Source organism: Dermochelys coriacea, chromosome 9 (assembly GCF_009764565.3).
Source record: "Dermochelys coriacea isolate rDerCor1 chromosome 9, rDerCor1.pri.v4, whole genome shotgun sequence".
Classification (NCBI taxonomy): Eukaryota; Metazoa; Chordata; order Testudines; family Dermochelyidae; genus Dermochelys; species Dermochelys coriacea.
Window position 1 is genome coordinate 61,113,157 of NC_050076.1, and position 21,846 is coordinate 61,135,002.

Below are 21,846 nucleotides of genomic sequence, written 5' to 3' on the forward strand. Positions count from 1 at the left end.
AGGGACCGGCTGTGTCCGCGCCCCAGGCAGGGAGCAGCGTGGGGGTGGGCTCTAGCATTTGCCCCGGGCGGGGCGCCGCCGCTCTCCACCCTGGGGAAGGCTGCTGGGCGTGGAAGACCCCGGCTCCGGGGCGCGGGGCTGGAAGCGGGGGCAGCTGAGACCCGGCTGGAGCGGGCTGCCTTTGCCGGGACCCTCCCGCCGGCGGCTTGCGCTCGGGGCGGCTCCGCGCGCCCTTACCTGTGAGGAGCGGAGCGGAGCGGGGCGGGGCGGGAGGCGGCGCGGCGCGGCTCTGCCCTGCCTCCCCGCTCGCCGCCGCTCGCTCCCCGGCCGGCGCTGTGTCTCCTGCGCCTCCAAGATGAGTGGGCAGCGGCGAGGCGGCTGCCGGAACCCGCTGGTAGGTGGGAGCCCGAGCCCGAGCCCGCCCCGCCGCGCCGCGCCGCGCGCGGACCCGTGGCGGGGAGCGCTGGGGGATGGGCGGCGGAGGCTGGGGCAGGTCCGGCTCCGGCTCCGGCTCCCTGCCGTTCCCTGGGCGGGCTGGGCTGGGCTGGGACTTGGTGCGCGCCGCTGGTGGGGTGGGAAGGGAAGGGGTTAATGGTGTTTGTCCCCAAGGGGAAGGAGGGTCGTTTGGTGTTGGAAATAGGAGCGTGCGTGTAGCACCCCTCTCCCCGCCCCCCCCAACTGGCTTCCCAGGGGAGCTCTTCGCCCAGGGCCTGGCTTGTGTGCTTGGCAGAGGGCGAGCAAGTGGCGCAAACCGCAGCTTGTTGTGAGGGAGTTGTCGCGAAACGCGATCCCTGCTCCTGGCAGGGCAGCGCCCTGGCAGTTTGGGGTAGGAGTGCGCTTCCTACTGCCAGCTCTGGCCCGGTCCCGACGCTGAAGGGCGGCAAATCCACTGTGCAGGGCACGGCTCCCCCAGCATGGGCAGAATTAGCAGGTCAGAGATGATGGTCATAGTCCTCCCCCCTTTCCCCTTCTTGTTTCCTACAAAGCAAGGCTTTTTTAACTGCCAAGTGTGTCTGCCCTAGTAGGGCAGATAGATTGGTTAGCACTGCCAGTGCTTCGCAGCTTGTTCCCTTGCAGAGCAGGAAGTTAGTCCATCCTTAACTCTGGCTAATACCAGCTGAAGGAAGGACCCCCCCCCCCCCGATTTCCTTTCCAGGTCTCCCTGCTGGATCTGAACAATTACAGTTCAATCAGTGATTTTTTTTTTTTTTTTTTTTGCTAGTAGCTTTTCCCATCTTGTCACTTGCTGGGCTCTGCTGCTTACCCCCCAGGCTGGTACATGCTCCTGAATTAATACATAATAATTAATAAACAGTCTCTCTCCCGTCTGACTTTGCAGGCTGGGTAGTAGCCTTTCCCTCTTTAAGCCTAGAGATTAAATGTTCAATAATCCTGTTTCAATTTCAAGCTTCCCTTCTGATCAGCAGGGTGCAAATGCTGTGGGCTTGCTCCAGTCGGCTCTTGTTACTAACAGTGCTATACAGCTTTAGTGGCCATAAAGTTTAGTTAAATGGGAGTTAAGAGATAATGGGTTTCTTGTTATTTAGACAGCTCTCCTCTGAAATCAAAGGCAGAGCGAGGGAAGTGCACACATAAAGACAGCAATAATGCTAATTTGCCAGTTCTGAGCGGTGAGGTCTGAGAGAGTGGCAGGTATTTGAAAGAATGTTTTGCTATTGTTTTTTATTGACTTTCTGCTTTTACTGACGTGATCACTGGCTTTGAAATGTAGCATATTATGGTTGAATTGAATATCTGACAAGGTAGACAGTGTGTCTGAGTTAGCACTATTTTAATTCCTAGTTTTCAAGCCTTACTCATAGCTTTTGGAAGCACAATGTGCATCACCTGCGTAGTTTATGACTATAATACATATATTTCTACATGCAGCTGCAGTGGTTCAGGTGCTTAATGGCAGCTCTGTCAAATGGGGTGAGGGAATTTGGGATACGTGTCTTGGTGTCTCTCAATTCTCAGTGTGTTGATGGGTTAAGCACTGCCTGTGATCATGGGTGTGACACTTCCTCCCCATGGAAAATGAATTCTGAATCCTTGATTCAGTCATTGTTGTACAATGATTCAGACTAGAATGTCCCCATCCAAGGAGCTGCCACAGCTTAGCCAGACTAGTAGCCTGTAACCACTACAGCTCAGCAAGTCACAGCTGCAGTGTGTTTCTAGCCAGTGTGGTGGTGTTACCCATGAGCAGTAAGGTCAGTGGTGAGCAGCATGCTGGGAATTTGAAGTGCAGTGCCAGTTGCTTATATTGGGGACTGAGACATGTTGGGTACAGGTTCGAGCGGCTCCTTTAGCCTAGGAATAATATTAAATACCCCCGTCCTTCTCACTACTTTAAAATAACCCAGGTACCCCTGTCTATAGATAGCACTGATGTCCCGCTCAGGAGTGGGGAGGCGAGAATGTCACCTGATGTAGATGATGACAGACAAATTTGAGATGGCAGTGGTGAACTGCCTGTATTTCCTACGGGCAGCTTTTTGCTGTGCCTGTCACTGCTGCCCATAACTTGTTAGGAATCTGCTTGTGTTGCTTTCCCTTTGCTTTTCCTTTTAATGAATAAATAATAAACACCACTCAGAAATGAAGAAAAGTAACAACTTGCCTTGATGCAATAGAACAAAACATTCAAGTGACTGGAACTGGGTGTACAATGAAGCTACAGGAAAAAGAGCAAGCAGGGTAAAGATCCAGAAGGAGGAAGTACATTTGGCAAAGGTCCGTTGTATGGAGATAGCTGGTGGTGGTTGCTCCCAGAGCCATGGGTTTGCCTGATGTTTACAAACAATTACAGACTGGCCTGTGCCCGCAGGAGTCTTTTGCAGCACCAAGGGAAAGCCGTGTGCACCCTGTATGTGCTAAAAATGAGCCTGCCTGGTTTGTCAACATTGCTCTTCTGAAGCTGCTGCTGATAAATTCCATCCACTGAAATAGACCACTTACATTAATAATGGGAACCGACAGCATCCCTGACAGAGGCACAACATGTTAAGTGACTGCTAACTGTTATGTGTGCAGACAGACATACGTGTGAGTGAAGACAAGAGAGGTACAGTTTCTGATAGTGCATGTGATTGGCTTCTGACTATTCAAAAAAAAATACTGTCACTTTAAATCACCCTCTGTTCAGGGCTGAATCACTTTTCCAAATGTTTATATTTTTGCCCTTAAAGGTTGGCCTGATTTTTAGGTTTGTTTTAGTTGATGTTTCTGCCCCCTGTTGGGTGTTCCTCAGTCAGTTCTGAGATGACTGTGTCCTGTTAAACCTGGCAAGTCTTGGGCGGAGGTGATAAGAATTGTCCCAACGGTGCATTTCCCAGGGGTAGCGCTTTAAAAAGGGGCTTGTGGCTGCTAAGTTTAAATGCCTTGGTTTTCAGTTCCAAGTAAAGCCAAGGATGACAGGTGACCAGCCCCTCTGGAAATGTGGGTGTCCCCAGTTGAGCACTTGAAACGATCTTAAAAAAAAAAAAAAAAAAAAAAAGTGACTGTACCCTGTCCCTTAGGGGTCCGTCTGCTCTAGTGGGATAAGCCAGTGCAATATTGCAAGGAATAGCACAAAGGCAAGGAATAAAGGGACTGTTTGGGACCGAAAGCATTTAAGGCTGAGTTCTGCTCATGTAATTCTGTGGTAAAGGCTTAGATCTGCATATTGAACTGCTGTGTACTGTTGCCACTGAAGTCATGGCTTAAATGGTCCCAAATGGCAAGCCTGAAGGCCAGTTAGCAGCTGCAGTCTTCTTCTGTGATATTTAAAACCTGGTTTCCCCCCTAAAAACAAAACAAAACAAACTGGGTTGATTTGGATCTGGATTTCAGTCCTCCAAGTTGAGGAGTGTGTGAATCTGGGGGTTAGGGGATCTGGGCTCCCAAGCTGAGATTCAGGACCATTGCTGCTTATTTTGCTTGCCAGGCCCCTTGCAGCCAGCTGAGTGGGAAAGATTGTCAGCAGCGCTGCTTTGGTTTTCAGTCTCCTTAGAGCTTTTGGCGCTGTGTGTGTACCTGCCAAGAACACAACTGTGTGCCTAACCCTAGGAACCCTCTTGGCCAGAGAGAACACCCTTGCTTGGGTTTGAAGTCACCCCATATTCTGATCAGCCCTGGAGTTCAGATGCTGGGGACTGTGCTTCCTGCCCTCCCCCGGCTTTGTAAAGCACTCTGCTTCACAGCCACTGGTGTAAAGTTGGCTGCTTTTTATTATTTTTTCCCAGAGAACAGTTGTACGTTATGGCTTAATGAGAACTCTGGTTTAGTGTCATCTATTATAAATGAGTAACTCCGTTAGTTGCACTGATTAATGAGCAGAATACACAGTAGGGAAGGAAACGACTGACCTTATTGGGCCTTCTGTTCGTGTTGTTTACTGTTGTTTACTCGGTTGCTGCGTCTTGTGTATGTAGTGACAGCACTGGGTTGGAACTTGCGGTCCCAAGAACACCGGTGAAGACTGGTTATTTAGGGAAAAATTCGAGCACTTGTGTGAAGCTGTGTGCTTTGCACTTACACCACTGCTGGCCAGTGAAGCATCCTCACGGCAAAGCAGAGTTTCCCGGGCTGGACAGACCTTGGGAATGGAATGTCTCAGCCCTTGAATCAGATACCAGCTTCCTGTTTTCCCAAGTGAGGCTGTTAGCAAATGTTAAAAGGAACTCCTTCGCTAGCGGCCTAGAATGTATTTCTGTCCCTCTCCGGCTGCGGAGGAGGAAGCGGAACAAGGCCTTAGCCTATGCACACTTTATCCAAGAAAGCGATACGCTCTAAGCACTGCAAACCCTCCCTGCGCTGTGTCAGGACTGGCACGTGGGGCAGGAGGGGCTGGGGCCCTGGCCAGCTTCAGTAAAATGTATCTCACTTGTTGGCTTTAAGATCCCCCACCCCGTGCATTTCTTGGTCCCTCTCTGAGCCCCTAAGAGTGAGAGGCAGGCTAGGGAGCACAGGAGAGCTCATTCTGCATGGCTGGGTGTACTGGCTTCTCTCAGGAAATACACCAGGGAGTGACCGCTGAGCTGGGAGCTGAGCAGGAGTCTCCCAGCTCCGATTTCCTCCTGCAGGGCTTATAGCCACCCCCAGACAAGTGCTGCTTGCGCCCTGCCCCTGCTCAGATGTCTCTCTTCTCTCCCTCCTCCTTTCTGGCCTGTCTCCTTCTAGTGCATTTGCTGCCCCCAGTGCTGGGGGAGGGGTGGGGCAGAGAATCCTGGGCTGGCAGCTCCTGTGGCCAGCTGTCCTAGAGACCCCTCAGGTGTCAAGAGGGTAGGCAGGTGGCTTTGAAGGAGCATGAGGGCAGATCCACTGGCTTTACCTGCAACCATGGGGGAGGAGGGATGGATCTGGGGCCCTGCAGCCCTCCCTGTCCCTCTCCCTTGCCCTCTTCCCCAACCTGGCCTCATGCCTTCGAGTGCTGCAGGTTTTTGTGGTGTTACGTGATATGTGTAAATGCCTCAATCTTGTCCTGTTTTGCATGTGTGCAGGGATCCTCCAAGAGCAGGGAAGGGTAGCGGGATATGGGGCTCATGCTCCCTTGGGCACCAGGCTGGGGTCCTGCTGCTGCATCCAGCGATGCTTGCCTGCCCAAAGGCATGAGGAGGTGACCAGTTCTCAACTCCCCTCGGGTAGCAGGTGTTGGGGAGGGGGCTGCACACTGCTCCGCTTTAGGACGTCAGGAAGGAGTACGGCTGAGTACTCCTGATGGGTGCTCCATCTCTGCTGCTGCCTTGCAGCCCCCAACCTTGGTCAAAGCAGAATCTTTCTAAAATGCCCACCTTTTTACATCCGGTATTTAAAATGAACTCCCCCAAGGTTGAGCTGCCTCCAGGGAGGAGAAAACCAAGTGAGCTGGCAAGAGACAGCAGGTCTCCAGTGACTAATTTTTCCAATCTCCCCACCACCCCCTTTTGTGTTTATATGGTCTGTGTCCAATCCCGGCCCGCTGGCCACAGCACTGCACCGGCCTCGCGATGGGGACTGCACACGCTTGGCCAAGTGATCAGAAAGGTCATCTGCTTTCACTGTAGCTGCTGCAAGCTCCTCGGAGTCTGCTGCAGAAATGCGCGGCATTTGCTCCGTGCTGCTGCATTGCAGCCCACGTCCCTATTTTTATCTCCCCTCTGCAACATTGGGGCAGCACGGTCACCGGTGCGGGGGTGGTCCACAGCCGGCCTCTTGCTTCACTAACAAATCCCCCTGCTCCTGGTATTGGGTGTACCATGTGACAGCTCCCTAGGGAGTGGGTGGGGGCTTTGTGGGATCACAGACCCCTCTGTTGCCAGCCTGGGGGCCTACAGCCCCACCCACCCTTAGGGATTCTGGGGCATGCTGCAAGGAGCAGCAGCTAGTGCTGCTGCTGGGAAGGGGGCAGGAGGAGCTGAAGCAAAGGCTTGGTCCCTCACAGCTTGTGGGGGTGCAGGCTGTGGGCAAGGGGCTGTGCCCTTCTTTGCTCCTCTGGGATGTGGGAGGGTGAAGGGTTCGGTGTATTGCTTTTCTATCCCTCCGAAAGTCGGCTCTTCCTTGCTTGTGCTGGAGGACTCCTTGGGGGTCTGGGATATGCATTGTGAGCAATCCCACCTCGCCTGCCTGTGTCCAGACTGTCCAACGGGGGTCCTTTCTTCCAAATGCTGCTAGTCAGAGGTGCGACCTAGCGAACACAACTGACAGTTTGGAGCAGGCTATGGCTCTGATTCTACCCAAGCTCACGCATATGCTCTGGTGGAGGCGTGGAATGAGGCCTGCTGACCCCAGTGGGATTCTTTGTATGAGTCAAGTGAAGCAAGTGTAGGGGTGAGCTGCATTTCCTTTCTCTTCGCAGTTATCCATCACCCGTCTCTTGCTGTAACTTCATCAGTTTTCCATTGCCACAGTGTTTCCTAGGGTGGGCAGGGCCCGAGTCTAACCTTTTAGGTTTTAAACTACTTTAAGAATCAGAGAAGGGCACAAGGCCAATATATTCCCCCTTTGCAGGCCCCCTTTTGTGGCAAGATCATCTTTCTCATTAGTACTGGTTTCGCACGGAGGGCCTCTGCCTCTTTCTCGCCATCCCAGTGTCACATCTGGTAATATGATCAAGGCATGCTATGGTGTGTAGGTGGCCTCTGTTGATAAGGGAGGGCACGGGGTGAAGAGGGATGATTATAATGGCCAAGCCCCGAGGGGAAAGGTTGAGACCACTGATCTATGTTCAAGCAGGCTTGCAGAGACTCCAGATGCATCTGGTTTGTTGGCCAAGTGGTGAGGAAATCTGGAGGACCGCTTTGTAGCTAGACTGCTTCCTCCCTAGCAATGGTGTGTGGCATAACTGCGAAGTGCGTGGCTGTGTGAGCCCTCTTCCCCGGGAGCATTGCCACTGGATGCGATGAGCAGTGTGACAGAACATGCTGCTTATCGCTTTCCTGTGTAATTATTTATGGGTGTGGAAAATGCGCACATGATCAAAGGCAGAGGCTGCCTCCTGGTCTCAAGCCATTAGGGGCTTTCTGTCTGCGCCCTGTTCTCCGTTTAAACTGGGACAGGAGTGTGACCATCCGTCATGTTTCAGTCCGACGATGAGCCGAGAGAAGCTCCAAATAGGCAGCAAATGTTACTTAAGGGAGCTGGAGAGTATTTTCCAATAAAACCCACATTTATTATTTAAAATTTCGCTAACTAGGATATGGCCAGCGGGAAAAACGTGCTTAGCATACTATGGCAAGCAACCAGGTTTAATAAACGGATGTCCGTTCTCCCCTACCTGCTGCATTTCTGGTGTAGGGATTGGTAAACAGCTGCCAAGTGCCTGAAGGGAAATAAAACCAGGCTCGGCTTGAGGCATATCAAAGGAGCATGCTCAAAACCTGGAGTGTAGGGTGTGCTTGTTGTATGCTCTTCCCCAGCATCGTGTGTGTTCTGGACCTGATCTTGCGGTCCTCTCTCAGGCAAAACTCCCATCGGTGGATTGGGACTTTTATATTCACCCATGCAAATTAATGGCAAAACTCACTGTCTCCTCCAAAACCTCCAAGTAAGTTGTATTTATTTTACAGCTATTAAAAAGTCTGCTGAAGGCACTCTGAGCACACATGCCCCTGAAGTCAGCATGAGTTCTAGGGTTGAGGATAGGACTCAGCATCTGAGAGCAGATGGGCAAAGCCCAATAAATCATAAAAAGGGAGGAAGTATTACTTTCCACATCTGTGATGCCAGAGTGAAAATGATTGCTATCTGTAGAGTGGCTTGAAATTCTCACCTGAAAAGGGCAATACAATTTATTATTATTGCTAGAATTCATGTTGAATAGTGACATTAATCAGTAGGTCATTTATTTATTCTTATATTACAGATACAGTAACTAGATCACATTAAGGGTAATTGCCTAAGAAAATTTCATTTAAATCCAGTGTTGAGTTAGTCGAGCAAACCAAAGCGAAAAACCCCCCAAAGCCTTAACTTCTGGTTAGTAAGCTGGGGTGTTATAACGGCAAATGTCAGCACCAGCATAAAAAAAACAGACTGGGAGAAAAGCTGCATGGGAGTAAACAAAAAAGATGCTAAAAAGATACACTCCTCGTGCAGCCTCCTTCAGCAGCAAGTCAGAGATGCCGGGGACTAAATTAGCTTCTGAGCTCTTCAGAGAGACGTGGAACATATGAAACATGTGTCATGAACAGGTATCAGAAGAATCCCAGTAAATCTGATTGTGTAACTGGGCTGATTAAAATTAGGCTGTTTAATTATGCTCAAGCACCTGAAATGCAGTGTGCCTTCCGGAGAGCAGTGGGGCCGTGAGTTAAGCTGTGACATTACAGTAGGCTACCATGAAGCTACTAACCTGCTCTGCTGGTGGAAGGCTCCAGGTGCTAAGACAGGGCTGATGATGTCACGGCTTGACGTGGGGGCTCTGGTGAACCTGCTTGATTTATTTGCCTCTCCTAGGGAGTTCCCATCTGTGTCCCCCAGGGGGGAGGGGCACACTTGAGGTCCTCGTGTTCCTGCTAAGTTACATTACATTAGAATGCACGTTAGCTAGCACTGGGCAAAAGATGCAGGCTGTCATGGTTTTGAAGGGGTCGGCACTGGCTCTACCCTGCCCCCATTGAGCTGTACCATTGGCTGTTGTAGGAGCAGAGTTCGGCTGACTCTGAGGGCATCCGAAACACCCTCTCTCTGTGTAGAGCCAGCCCATTGTGGTTGCAGTCCTGTGGCCTGGCCCCTGGTGCACTGCAGAGTTAACCACAAGGAGCTGAGGCAGTGTTAGGCACTGGAGGGCGTGTTAGGGAATGTCTCTGAACTCGGGTAGTTTCCCTGTGAAGATGAGCCCTGATGGGCTGGCATTAGCCTTGCCAGTCGCTGGCCGGCCATTCAGAAGGCACCGGATACTGTTACCCACCAACTTAACATCCAGCCAGAGGAGGGCGCCATATGCCCTACAGTGCAAGCAGGTCAGAGGGGCCCAGGCTTAGGAGGAAGCCAGAGGTTGCCCGTGAGCAGGCAGCTGGAGAGCAGAGCCTGGCAGCTGGCGGTGCAAGGAAGGCCGGGCACTAAGCAGCCCAAGAGCTAGAACAGGCAGGGAAGCATCTGGGTGCTTATCGCTGGCGGGAGGCCAGCAGCATTTCTTGTACCCATATTAAACTGCTCCTAGGGCTGAGCTAGGGACTGCTGGCTTCTCTCTCACTGTGGGGCTGAGGGTATTTGCACCTATTATTTCTGCAGCCTAGAAAAACATCATCTGTTCCCTGCAGAGTGTGAGTGTTAATGGGACCCCCGAAAACGGGAGCCTACAGAGCCCAATGCCGGGAGCACCTACTGTGCACTGAGCAGGCTGCAGAGGGGGCCACTGTGTCACGCAACACCCTGCAGCGGAGTGTGGACACCATGTTTGCTTAGCACATGAGGAGTGGTGTTCTCCTTAAGGATCTCATGGCTTTTCACAGGGATGGATCACCAGGTGTGGGGAGAGAGCTACCACAGGGTCTAAACCTGCTGCTCCTCTGTCTGTACAAAAGGCGGGGCATCGACCATGGAGGTCCAGGGTCAGTGCCTGGGGAAGAGCCCAGTCCCCTCCTGTGACCCTTATGCCATGTGGCAATGGCAGCAGCCAGGGCTGTGTTCAGTATTGTGCAGGGACAGGTTAGAATCGCCAGAATAAATGGCTTAAGATGACTTGGGGATCCAAATACATTCCTTTAGGGTACAAAACAAACCAGCTAAAACTAGTTAATTAGCAAATGTCTAGTCACCCAACGTATTTAGCTCTCAGCTGGAAACCCTACTCCTTGATAGGTTATAATGGGTCTAGATGTTCATGGGCCTGGAGCTGAGGCTCCTGGATGAAGCCAGCCAGCAGATGCCACTGGGTAAATAGAGGCAAGGTGTTTGGCCAGAAATTGTCCTTGTCTGGTGTGTAGTCAATGCCAGTGAGATGTGGCTGGATCCTTGTCATAGGGCTGCCTGCCAGGAGCGCCTTCTGTCAACTGGCTATGCCCTGCCTCAGTTTCCCCATTCAGAGTCCCCAAAACAGTCCAATTAGTCTTTCTTACTGCCAATAGCCCTTGTGGGGTTAAATTTATAACAAAAGCACATGTGCCCCCCTCCCCCCACCCCAACAAGCCCCAACACAGTAGTCCAGTCAACACATCAAATGCAGCCCTGGCTTCTCAGTCAGTCCTGGCGCCCCTCAGCATGCCCCTCAGCATGCCCCAGCTCCTTTGCCCTTCCAACTGGAGTCCTGCCCCACTCTTCCCAGTGGCAACCCCACAGCCTCTCTGCTAGGAGCATCCCTTACTCCCTCAGCCCTGTCATAGTTTTTTTGAGTCCAGGAAAGTGGATAGTCCAGCCCTGGAGATGTCAGTGGGTGACACTCTGCAATTCTCCCTTCAGCCCTCCCTGGGCCTTGGCTCTGGCTTAGTCAACAGGCAACCCCCACTGCTGCTTTCTTGTCTTCAGCGTTCTCCCAGGAATCACCTTCTGCTGGCTTCCAGGTCTCCCCTGGTCTCTGGCAGCTCTCACCTGCCCTTCCTGGCTGCACCCATCTGCTCCGGCTCACTGGGACCCACTTTATAGGCCTCAAGTGCTGTGCTGCCCTGCCCTCCTAATTGGCCAAGCAGGGAGCACCTGTTCTGGCAGAGGAGCTGGATCTACTTCATTCACATGGGGCAGCCACCCTGTGACAACCCAGTGCCCACATTGCAGAAAACTTCACTGTGGCTGGCACTGATTGGCCCTCTTGTATGCAGTTTCAACAGAGGCAAAGGGGTGAGTGGGCTCTGGAGAGTGAACTCCAACCTGCTGGGGCTGGACCACAGGAGCCCGGGGGAAGGGAGAGCGGCATAGGAGAAGCTTGTAGCTGTTTTGGCTGCGCTGCCCCTGCTCTGCGGGTGAAGGGAGGATCCCAGTCTCCAGAGCGCCAATGCAGTGCTGCGGTAACAGAGAAATAATTGTTCCAAAGGCGCTCGCGTCTCTTCCCCCAGAGAGCTCGAGGGGGGAGCGTAGGGATCTCCTGCGTGATGCAGGGAAAAATTGTAAGTAATGGAATAATAGTTTCCAGCATGGTGCACCCCAAAGTGACTTATGGGCAGTATTCTGGCTTGTGCTGCCCCTTGGCACATGCCGGAAACCTACCGCCAGTGCTGCACATTTGGTGGCCCCTCCAAGATGTTTCCGAGGCTTTGGGCCGGCACACAATGGAGGTGCCTTACAGGGTATGTCTCCACTGTAGTTGGGCCAGCCCACGTAGGTGAACCAGAGCTTGCTCGCTCACAGTAGTTGCAGCGACACAGGCCAGCTGGCCGAGTTGGGTTCCCAGTGGGGTTGTACTCGGGTGACTAGCCCATCCCACCGCCTGTGCTGTTGTGGTTAGCTGGATCAAAGCTAGCTTGGGTGTGTCTACATTGCATCTCCCAGTGGCTGTGTAGACATCTCCTAAGATCTCACGCAGATGGCTGCTGCTTGACCCAGGCTCCTCACAGTCGCTGTCTGGTTCCCAGGCACAAGCCCAAGGCTGCAATGTTTGTGTTAGAAAGGCACTTAGCCTGGATATTGCACGCTTCGGCTTTGCAAACATTTGTCACTATCTTAGAAGACTCACTTTCCTCCCTTCCTCATGCCCAATATAATGCAGAAGCACAGAGTGTTAGCGCTCTCCAGAAGCACAGAGTGTTAGCGAAATGATGGCCTTGCAAACTGGATTTTGTTGCTGAAGTTTCTGATGCGGCCCAGGGTGACAGCAGGATGTTTAAGATGCCGTGGCAGAAGAAATCCAGAAACTGCGAGTTGTTACTGAGATTTATTGTCATAGTCTGCATAAAAGCATTTTATTTATCTGAAAGCATCTGACACGTACTTAAAGCTGGCACTTTAAAGTTTCTGGAATTCTTCCGGCATAACATTCCCTTGAGTAGCATTCATACGCATTGTCTCGCTCCTAAACTTTATATGTAAACACTGACAGCTCATTTAGGGAACGTGCACACTGTAAAGTAACTTCTCTGTTTACTAGTGTGTTTTAGCTCCGACGCTTTGTGTTTCCATCTTCTTATGCCCTTGCAAGTTGAATCCAGAGTCTGACATACTAAGCCCCAGGTACCTTTCTCCGGAGCTGAAATGTTTATCCAGGGAGTTGAGTGCTGCAGCATGAGAATCTGGGCCCTCTGGTGCTCTATGCTGACACACCAATCTGCAATTCACTCTCCATCTTCACTTTTAACTTGCAAGATCCTGTCCTTTAGGAGCATGCTGGAGACGGAGCCAGAAACAATTCAGTTTATTTAGCAAACTGGCCCTGATTTCTCCCGGTCTGTGCTTTACATTATGATGGATGAGGAGTGAATGCTCCAAGACATTGTTTTAGCTCCCCTCAAAGATGCCTTTGTCTGCTTTGCTTGTTTTTTCTCCAGAAATGTGCTCTGGCTTTACTTGGAGGGTTTCCCTGTCTGCTGATGGTTCTGTCTTGCTTCCTGATGCTGGAAGCTTTTGCACATGCATTATTAGGAAGGGATGGTCTGGGACTGTATGTGTAGGACACAGCTCTACCCCTCTCTGTGCTCCACTCTAACCACTGCGCTGCTCCTTTGCTTGCAGTGTTGCTGTTCCAGTGCGATTAGTGATTAGCACTGCAGCTTATAACTCTGCCAGAAGCCAGGCCTTGCTCGGGTTGTCTCCTGAGCCCATAGTTCTCTAGCTTTCCTGCCAAACTTGCTTCCCCTCCTCCCTCTCTCCCCAGGACCGTGGCCATTTCTTCAAGAGAACATACACAAAGAGCTTTCTGATTCTGCTCCCGCAACACCTCTTCTCTCCTCCAGCCAGACAACCACTCCTGGATCCCCAAATGTTTCTTATCAGCTCCTATGCCCTGACTCCACTCACTTCTGACTTCTCTGAGCCAAGTGCTCACATAGCCCCCGAGTCCCATTCCTTGACCGCATTTGGCTCTCCAGCTGCTGCCTCCTCCCCTTTGCCTTTCAACTCCTTGAGTAAGGCATCTGCTGCTGCCCTGCTTTTCTACTGTTCTGCAATCCTCGCTTCCCCTGAAAATATCCTCCCAGAGCCTCCTCCTGCTCAGGTCCATGGGCTCTTTTGCTCCCTGCCGTGGTGCTGCCACCTTGATCTTCCCTACTCCTGTGCTCTAAGTCTTGGCTATTCCTTGGATCTCCTCTTCTGTCTTCCCCTCTCTGTTGGCTTCTCTGGGCTCTGTCTTCAGTCTCTTCCTTTCCGGTGCTTCCTTGTCTGCTTTCAGGGCCTCTTCAGTTGCCAAGCCCAATCTCCCACTCCTCTCCTGTACAGGCTCAAACCTCCGATGCATGCTGAGCTCAAACTTCTTCAACGTCCTCCAAGCCTCTCTGGTCCTCCCATCACCCAGTGCACAGTCTCAGTGTCCTGTCATGTCTCCTTTAGGGTGATCAGATATCCCGATTTTATAGGGACAGACCCGATATTTGGGGCTTTGTCTTATATACGTGCCTATTTAGTCCCCACCCCGAGCCCCCGTCCCAATTTTTCACACATGCTGTCTGGTCACCCTAGTCTCCTTCCATGTACTGTCTGTGCCGCGTGCTTTGGCTCTCCTGCACCACCGCTAACCCTGAACCCCACCTGTCCCAAATGGCTTGGCCATCTCTTGCCTCCACTAATGCAAATGCCTCCTCTTGGCCACCCTGCTTCTCACCTAACCCCCCATCCCACCCTATACTATCCAATCCCAAATGCTGCTGCTCAAATCACCTTCCTCTGATGGCCCTGCACTCGTCCCTGATCCATCCAGCAGCTCCCAGCTTCTGACCCTCTGCGCCAGGCATGGCTCTGCCGTGGCCCACGTCTCTGCTCTCCCTTCTCACTCCTCTTTTGCTCTGCACAGCCAGCATGGCTTGCTGCTCCCTTTGTGTCCCCTGCTCACCCTCAATTGTGTAAGCCCTTCCTTGCTGCCCAGTCCCTATCCTCACAGCATACTCCTTTGTGCGGGCCTTTCAGCAAGGATCTCCGGGAGCATCAGAAACGGTCTCAAATTCGTACTGGCACCAGGTGTGTCTGCAGGATTTTAAGCTCCTGGAGGTAGGTGCTGTGTCCCCTCTTCTGGTCTCACAGCACAATGCACCCTGCCACCCCTTGGCCATAGAGCACAGAGTCCTCGCTTCCCCTTCCTGGGGCTCAGGTGCTAGCGCCAGGCGGCAATGTCTGGGCTGTATTTAACGTCCACCCTTACAAATGGGTTGAAAAGAAATTTGAAAACCGTAATGAAAAGAGTCTGTGCCAGTGTGAAGGGCAACCAAACCTGACATGTGGTCCTGGGCTCCCTACTGGTGTCACCTTTATCACTCCACGTCCTGCCATTTGACATGTTCTGTTGTTTCCAGAAGGACATAATTAGCGTCCTTTAATTCTCAGTATCCCCCCATGACTCCTCAAGTCATTTAATCAGCACTTCATCTAATGAATAATTATCAATCAACATTATCCTTTCAGTTGTTAGGAGGTGATTATAACTAGTCCAGTTAGCTAGGTGATTAGAGGTGAGGTAATGTTCATTTCAGCAATCTGTATGCTCCTGTCAGCTGTGTTTTTGCAGCTTTCCAAAGTGAATATAAGGGGTAACATGCACCTAGCTGCTGGAATACCATTGTGGGGCTATGGTGATGTGGCAAACCTTGGGATAAAAGTCAGAATGGTTTGTTAATGTCACCAAACCATGCAGATAGAATCACAGCCCTAATTTATGCGTGTCTTGGGAGCATGTTGTTCATTGCATATGTGCAAACAAATTTTGTTTTGCTGCTTCCTGTTTATCTCATTCATTCTTTCTGCCTCTTCTTTTTCACCTCATCTCCCCATCTTCTCTCGGTAGAGGGAGTGTGATCTAGTGGTAAGACCAGGGTACTAGGAATCAGTAGACCTGATTCTGTTTCTGTCTCTGCCCAGCAGTGTGTGGCCATGAGCACGTCACTTAATTTTTTGTTGCTCAGTGTTCCCGTGACCTACCAGGCTACCTATAAGGCCCCCTCACTGTAGCATGTGAGCTAGCCCACAGAGAGTTTGTGAGGTTCCATCAGTAATATCTCTAAAGTGCTTTGAGATCCTCAGATGAAAGGCATTATGTAAATACAAAATATTATGCTCCATGCCACTGAGGGTCTTTGCCTCCCTTCCGAATCTCTCCCTTGAGCACAGCCAAACCACTGAGCACTCTTACAATGCTTGGCTGTGATGGGAGTTCTAAAGTGTATTCTGGATGTTGGGAGACTGAATTGATTTAAATCCTGCCCTTTCACACACATTTCATTAAGCCCTTTGCTGCTAGCGGGTTCTCATGTAGTCGTGTGATCTGAGAAAAGTGCCCCCAGCTCCCGCTAGTGTCCTCGGGATTAATGCATGTGTATTACAGTTGAGCAGTTGTATACCATGCCATTGCACAGATGGTGGTTTCTGTAGAGAATAAAGGCACAGTTGCCCTCAATGGGAGAATATGCCTGTGGATGTAATGCTCTTTTTCTCATGTGCCAGTTCCAGGCTCTGTGATTATTCCACTGATCTTCCGCTGCTCTGTGCAACATACTCAAAATGCAAGATACAAAGCATTTATTTTTCTTTCTACTCATTCAAGGAAAACCCCAGTGTAATATAAAAGGCATTATCCCACAGTACAGCTCATCACAGAGATGGCCGATCACTGAGAGCCGTCCCTTCCGCTCCTGTTGGGTCACGGGAAAGCTGTGCTGTGCATACGTGAATTAACATTGTAGTTAACTGGTCAAATAAACACAGTGATAATTGGTGCAGTTATGGTATTTACCTGGTGTTTACCTGCTTTGTTGTTGTTGTTGTTGTTTTGAAATTGGAGGCAGAGGTGGATGAGTGCCAGTGACAGCTCAGTGCCTATTTGCCTGAGTTTTGCCCTAGCTCTGTACCGATGTTCTATGTGGCTTTGGGGAAGTCATTTAACCTATTTATCCAGCTATAAAATGGGTATAACGCTTGCCTGCCTGCCTTGCCAGGGTGTTCTGAGATGCCAGCCCCTGTTTTCTCTGCTATTACCCAGTTGTAAAATTCACACTGTCATGTCTTAACTTGGATCATAAGCTCCTTTGGGCAGGGATATTGTCTTGTACCTGCATGTAAAATGCCATGAGGATCAGTGCAGAGCATGTCTCTGACATGATTCTGATTTCTGAGGAGTTCATTAGCTAGTGTTTGTAGAAGTTACTTGAAATACTGTAAAAAAGAAAAGGAGTACTTGTGGCACCTTAGAGACTAACAAATTTATTAGAGCATAAGCTTTCGTGAGCTACAGCTCACTTCATCGGATGCATCCGATGAAGTGAGCTGTAGCTCACGAAAGCTTATGCTCTAATAAATTTGTTAGTCTCTAAGGTGCCACAAGTACTCCTTTTCTTTTTGAGAATACAGACTAACACGGCTGCTACTCTGAAACTTGAAATACTGTGATATAGAACACTATAGATGTGAAAGATTAAGATGATTATTATTGCTCTATAACATCATCCAGGAGACATTTTATCACCCTGTGGTCTGGGAATGTGTCCACTCATTTTACCTGTGTGCACTGTTCAGTTCTGACTGTATCTGAAATGTTTTTTTCACTGGCGCATTGTTAATGCAGATTTGCAAATACAAGACTTTTCGATACAGCAATATGTATCTTCCGTACTGCTTAGTGTTATCTGATGCCTGGTAATTGAAAGACCCTCTGTCTTGGTCTGTCTGTGTGTGAGAAGTGGGCTATACCAGAGCTGTGTAGTTCTCTTTTCTGCCTGTGGGACTGTGGGTTTAAATTTCAGCCTAAGCATTAACAGTTCCTTGCAATTAACTTTTTTCTCTTTGTACCTCCTGTTGTAGCTTTGTCAGGTTGCTGACATTGGAAGCACCATTTAGCAGATATGTTGGTGGGTCAGCATCTTCCCCTTGTATTGGCTGCTTGCAGCTTAGAAAGTTCAAGGGGGTCTTTCTATAAAGGTGAAGCTGTAGCTCAAGTGATGGAGCTTGCACTGTTGGAGCTGTAGAAAGCAGGGCTCTCTCTGCAGGTCTCTGCACTGCAGATGTGTGGTTTATTACAGAGAGTGATAGTCTCTTCAGAATTCAGGTTGCAAACACACACCCATTACAAGGGTGATATTGTTCCCTCTTCTCGTGCTGTTGCATTTTCAGGGTTATTGCTAAATTTTTCTTTATTTACGTTTATTTAAAAAATGGAACGGACTACACCACACTTAACACAAGGCGATGTCCTGGTGTCTGATTATTTATCACACCCACATCCTGAGTGTTGTCTTAGATTGGATGGCAAGCTCTTTGGGGCAACTCTCTCTCAATATGTGTGTGTGTGTGTGTGTGTGTGTGTGTACAGCATCTAGCGCAGTCAGACTCCTGTCCTGACTGAGAGCTTCAGGTGCTACAGCAGTGCAAATCAATAATAATCTCAGTGGCACCTGGAGTTTGGTTTGGAAATGTTGATCAAATTGAATGGGGAACAGGGGGACAAAAAAACCTAACTAGCTTCAAGACTAAGCGTGATAAATTTATGGAGAGGGTGGTGCGAGAGGACAGCCTACAATGGCATGTGGCCCATTGGCAACTGCTAGTCGCAAAAATCCCCAATGGCTGGAGACGGGAAACTAGATGGGGTGCGCTCTGAATTACTATGGAGAATTCTTTCCAAGGTATCTGCCTGGCTGGTCTTGTCCACATGCTCAGGGTCTAACTGATTGCCAAATTTGGAGTTGGAAAGGAATTTCCCATGGGTCAGATTGGCAGAGAGACTCTGGAGGGTTTTCACCTTCCTCTGCAGCACGGGTCACTTGCAGGTTTAAACTAGTGTAAATGGTTGATTCTCTGTAACTTGAAAAGGAGTACCCGTGGCACCTTAGAGACTAACAAATTTATTAGAGCATAAGCTTTTGTGAGCTACAGCTCACTAGACTTTGATCATGATTTGAGGATATCAATAACTCAGCCAGAGGTTGGGGTCTGTTACAGGAGTGGGTGGGTGAGGTCCTATGGCCTGCAATGTGCAGGAGGTCAGACTAGATTACAATGGTCTCTTCTGGCTTTAAAGTCTCTGAGCCTGAGACCTTTTTGAGATTAAGGGTAACATTTTGAAAGCATTGGTAAGTCCCATTTTCAAAAGTGACTGAGGGGTTTAGGAGCCTATATCTCACTGTAAGTCAGCAGGATTTAGGAGACAAAGGGTAAAATGTTTAAAAGCTCCTAAGTCACTTGCAATCATAAGCATCCATTTTCAAAGGTGATTTAGGCACTCAATTACATCCCTTTTGAAAATGGTTGCAGAGGCGCCTAAGTCAATGAGTTGCTTTTGAGAATTTTACTTCACAAGATGTTAAAATGGCCTTTTTTGAACATGCTTGCAAAACATCTATCTCATCCATACACTGGGGTATGAACACTGAAATAACATACAGGGGTATGAAGAGAAATGCAGTAAAGACTGGGAAGTGCTTCAAGATTTACTGATACATAAATGGTTGTTACAAGGAGGAGAGAGAAAAATTGTTCTTCTTAATCACTGAAGATAGGACAAGAAGCCATGGGCTTAAATTGCAGTAAGGAGGTTTAGGTTGGGCATTAGGAAAAACTTCCTAACTGTCAGGGTGGTTAAGCACTGGAATAAATTGCCTAGGGAGGTTGTTGAATCTCTATTATTGGAGGTTTTTAAAAGCAGGTTAGACAAACACGTGTCAGAGATGGTCTAGATCGGGGTTCTCAAGCTTCATTGCACTGCGACTCCCTTCTGACAACAAAAATTACTATATGACCTCAGGAGGGGGCCAGAAGACTGAATCTGCCTGAGCCCCACTGCCGCAGGTGTGGGGGGGCGGCAAAGCAGAAGCCCCACTGCCCCAGGCAGGGAGGGAGGGCAAAGATGAAGCCTAAGGACTTCAGCCCTGGGCCTGTAATCTAAGCCCCACCGCCAAGGGCTGAAGCCCTCAGGCCCTGGGCAGTGGGGCTTGGGCTTCAGCCCTGGTCCCCAGCAAGTATAAGCCAGCCCTGGTGACCCCATTAAGATGGGGTCGCAAACTATTGTTTGGGAATCACTGGTCTAGATAATACTTAGTCCTGCCATGAGTGCAGGGGACTGGACTAGATGACCTCTTGAGGTCCCTTCCAGTCCTATGATTCTATGATAAAGAGCGCTATATAAGACCTAGTTAATACTACTACTTCTTATAATTTAGGTTATCTGTATATTGTCAGGGCTGTGCAAAAGAAGGCAGGACTCAGTTGGGAGTCTTAACTTTGCAATGCCTCTCTTCTTCAGTCTAATTTAGAAGTTTGAGGACCCACCTGACTCACTGAGACTTTACTTAACTGCACGCACGCACTCACATGCACAAAAGGGAAATTTGATAATAAACAATAACTTCATTTAAAAAGAACCAGACAGTTACAATCACTTCTTGATCACGTTTTACTTACCCATTCCCTCACTTCCAAAGCCCAGGTATTTGAAAGCAGAGCGATGATGAGATCATAAATCTCATATTGCCCACAGAATAGCGCAAACAGCCTTATAGTTGAGTGTACAAAATTTGAAGTTCTTCAACATTCAGTCCCCTTAACTCTGACCTCTCGTAAATGCTGTTCTTTCACTAGTGATCACAAGATCTAATTACAATGCCAAACCCTCTGGAAAGCAAAATTGATGAGCTTGAGTCATCCTGTTTTATATGCAACAATGATGCTGTCATGAGTACTGATCAGACTGAAGAGCCTGTCTACAAAATCTCATCATTCTGCCATAAATGCATAGTGTTAGACTCCTCCTGTTTAAACCATCTAAGTATAGATTATTCTCATGAAACCTCAATTATAAGCGTTGCATTAAAATATTGCATTTCCTATGTAACAGGATCCGTTAAAAAAATTAGATACCCAGGTCTGTGACTGGGGCTCTTAGGTGCTATGATAACACAAATTATTAATAACAGAACACCACAAATACTTTAAGACACCCCACCCCGCACGCAAACATTGTGTAGGTCAGAGTTAAGGTGGTTGTGTTGCGATGAACTTTACGTTTCTGATCAGAATAATGTGTGTGTCGTTGCCAGTAGGATCACAGGTGTGGTGCCCTTAACTCTCCACTTCCTTGCCTTGGAGTGCTGATGCTTTGCAGCCATCACTCAGTTCTAAAAGGAAGGGTCTTCCTTGGGGTGTATAATGTGCTTTGGGCCTTTCCAGATGGGAGGTATTGCAGACCGTGCAGTACTTGCTTTCCTCCATCTCGTGCTCAGTCTGTGCTGCCAGCTGTGGGTTTGTTACACTGGAGCAACTGTACTCCTTTTCCTTGTGATGTCCCCAGGGAAGCCCTGTGCGACTGATTGGCTCATTGGCTGAGCTGCCATGGTGCCCTGGAAATGGACCTGGAGCCCTTTCAGTGGCCAGCAGTTCTGTTCTGCCCCTCCCCCCCCAGTAGATACCCTTCAAGCCCCTGTCAGCTCGTGCTGCCCCAGGGAGTGGGGTGTGCAGTTCTGGTTGCTGATTGCCCCACTTACCCCTCTTGCCCTGCCGCTTGGGGCACTTACTCTGTTTGACTCCATCTGCCTTTTGGGTTTTGGCAGCAGCAAGATGCAATTTCTCCCAAGCCGTCATCTTAACTCTGCTTTGGTATAACCACTTTTGAAATGATTTTTTTAAGATCTGGTCTCCAGTCAGTTCTAAACTCCAGTGCCCTGTTGCTCCTCTGGATGATTTACACGCTGCGTTTGCAGGAGTCCCTTCAGCAGAGTGGAGCTAGTAAAGCTGTGATTTGTTTGTGTCCCATTCCTGTCCGGGAGACAAATGGCTGCCATGAAGAGGACTGATGAACAAATATAAAAAGGAGGTTTGCTCGCCTTGTAGGGTTCTGACAGTTGGGCATGGCTGGCGAGGCGAGTTTTCCAACAGGAGCCTGCCTGTCTCTATGATAATAACTCAGGAAGTGTAAAGCCTATGCTGAGAGTGCTGGACCAGGCTGTTTGACTCTCCCCAGATCTCTGGAGGGAACGAGCGGGTCATGCTCAAAATATGCTTTGCCTTTGTGATTGCGATGTTTAAAGGTCAGCGGGATTAACGAGCAGTTACTTGTAGTGCATTCATCTGTAATTTTGCAAAGAAGCTGCTGGCACCCTCGCAGGCCCAGCATGGAGAAGCAGGATGAAGCACTGAGAGCTGCGGTGCTGCCCTGTCAATGCTCACTCTTCCCTTCCAAAGGGAAACTCCTGCACCTTAGGAGTCTGGAGTTAGGCACTAAAATACCTGTAAGGATCTGGGCCCTAGAGCCCTGGTGGGTGCACTAAGCAAGGCTGGGGTGGAGAAGGGATCTGTGTTGAAAGGATGGTTCAGTGGTCCGGGCACTAGCCT

At 49.7% G+C, this 21,846-nt stretch overlaps 1 protein-coding gene across 4 annotated transcripts in view; it reads left to right on the forward strand.

Annotated features, from left to right (window-relative positions):
* Positions 1-278: 278 nt before the first annotated feature.
* LOC119861755 (probable E3 ubiquitin-protein ligase MID2) overlaps positions 279-21,846 on the forward strand; it is a 312,271-nt gene continuing 290,703 nt past the window's right edge. For 2 of the 4 annotated variants that reach the window (XM_038417263.2, XM_043492262.1), the window contains exon 1: positions 279-394. The gene's annotated coding sequence lies outside the window, so the exon portion shown is untranslated. The remainder of the gene's footprint in view (positions 395-21,846) is intronic. The other 2 variants (XM_043492261.1, XM_038417264.2) reach the window with 2 other exon arrangements.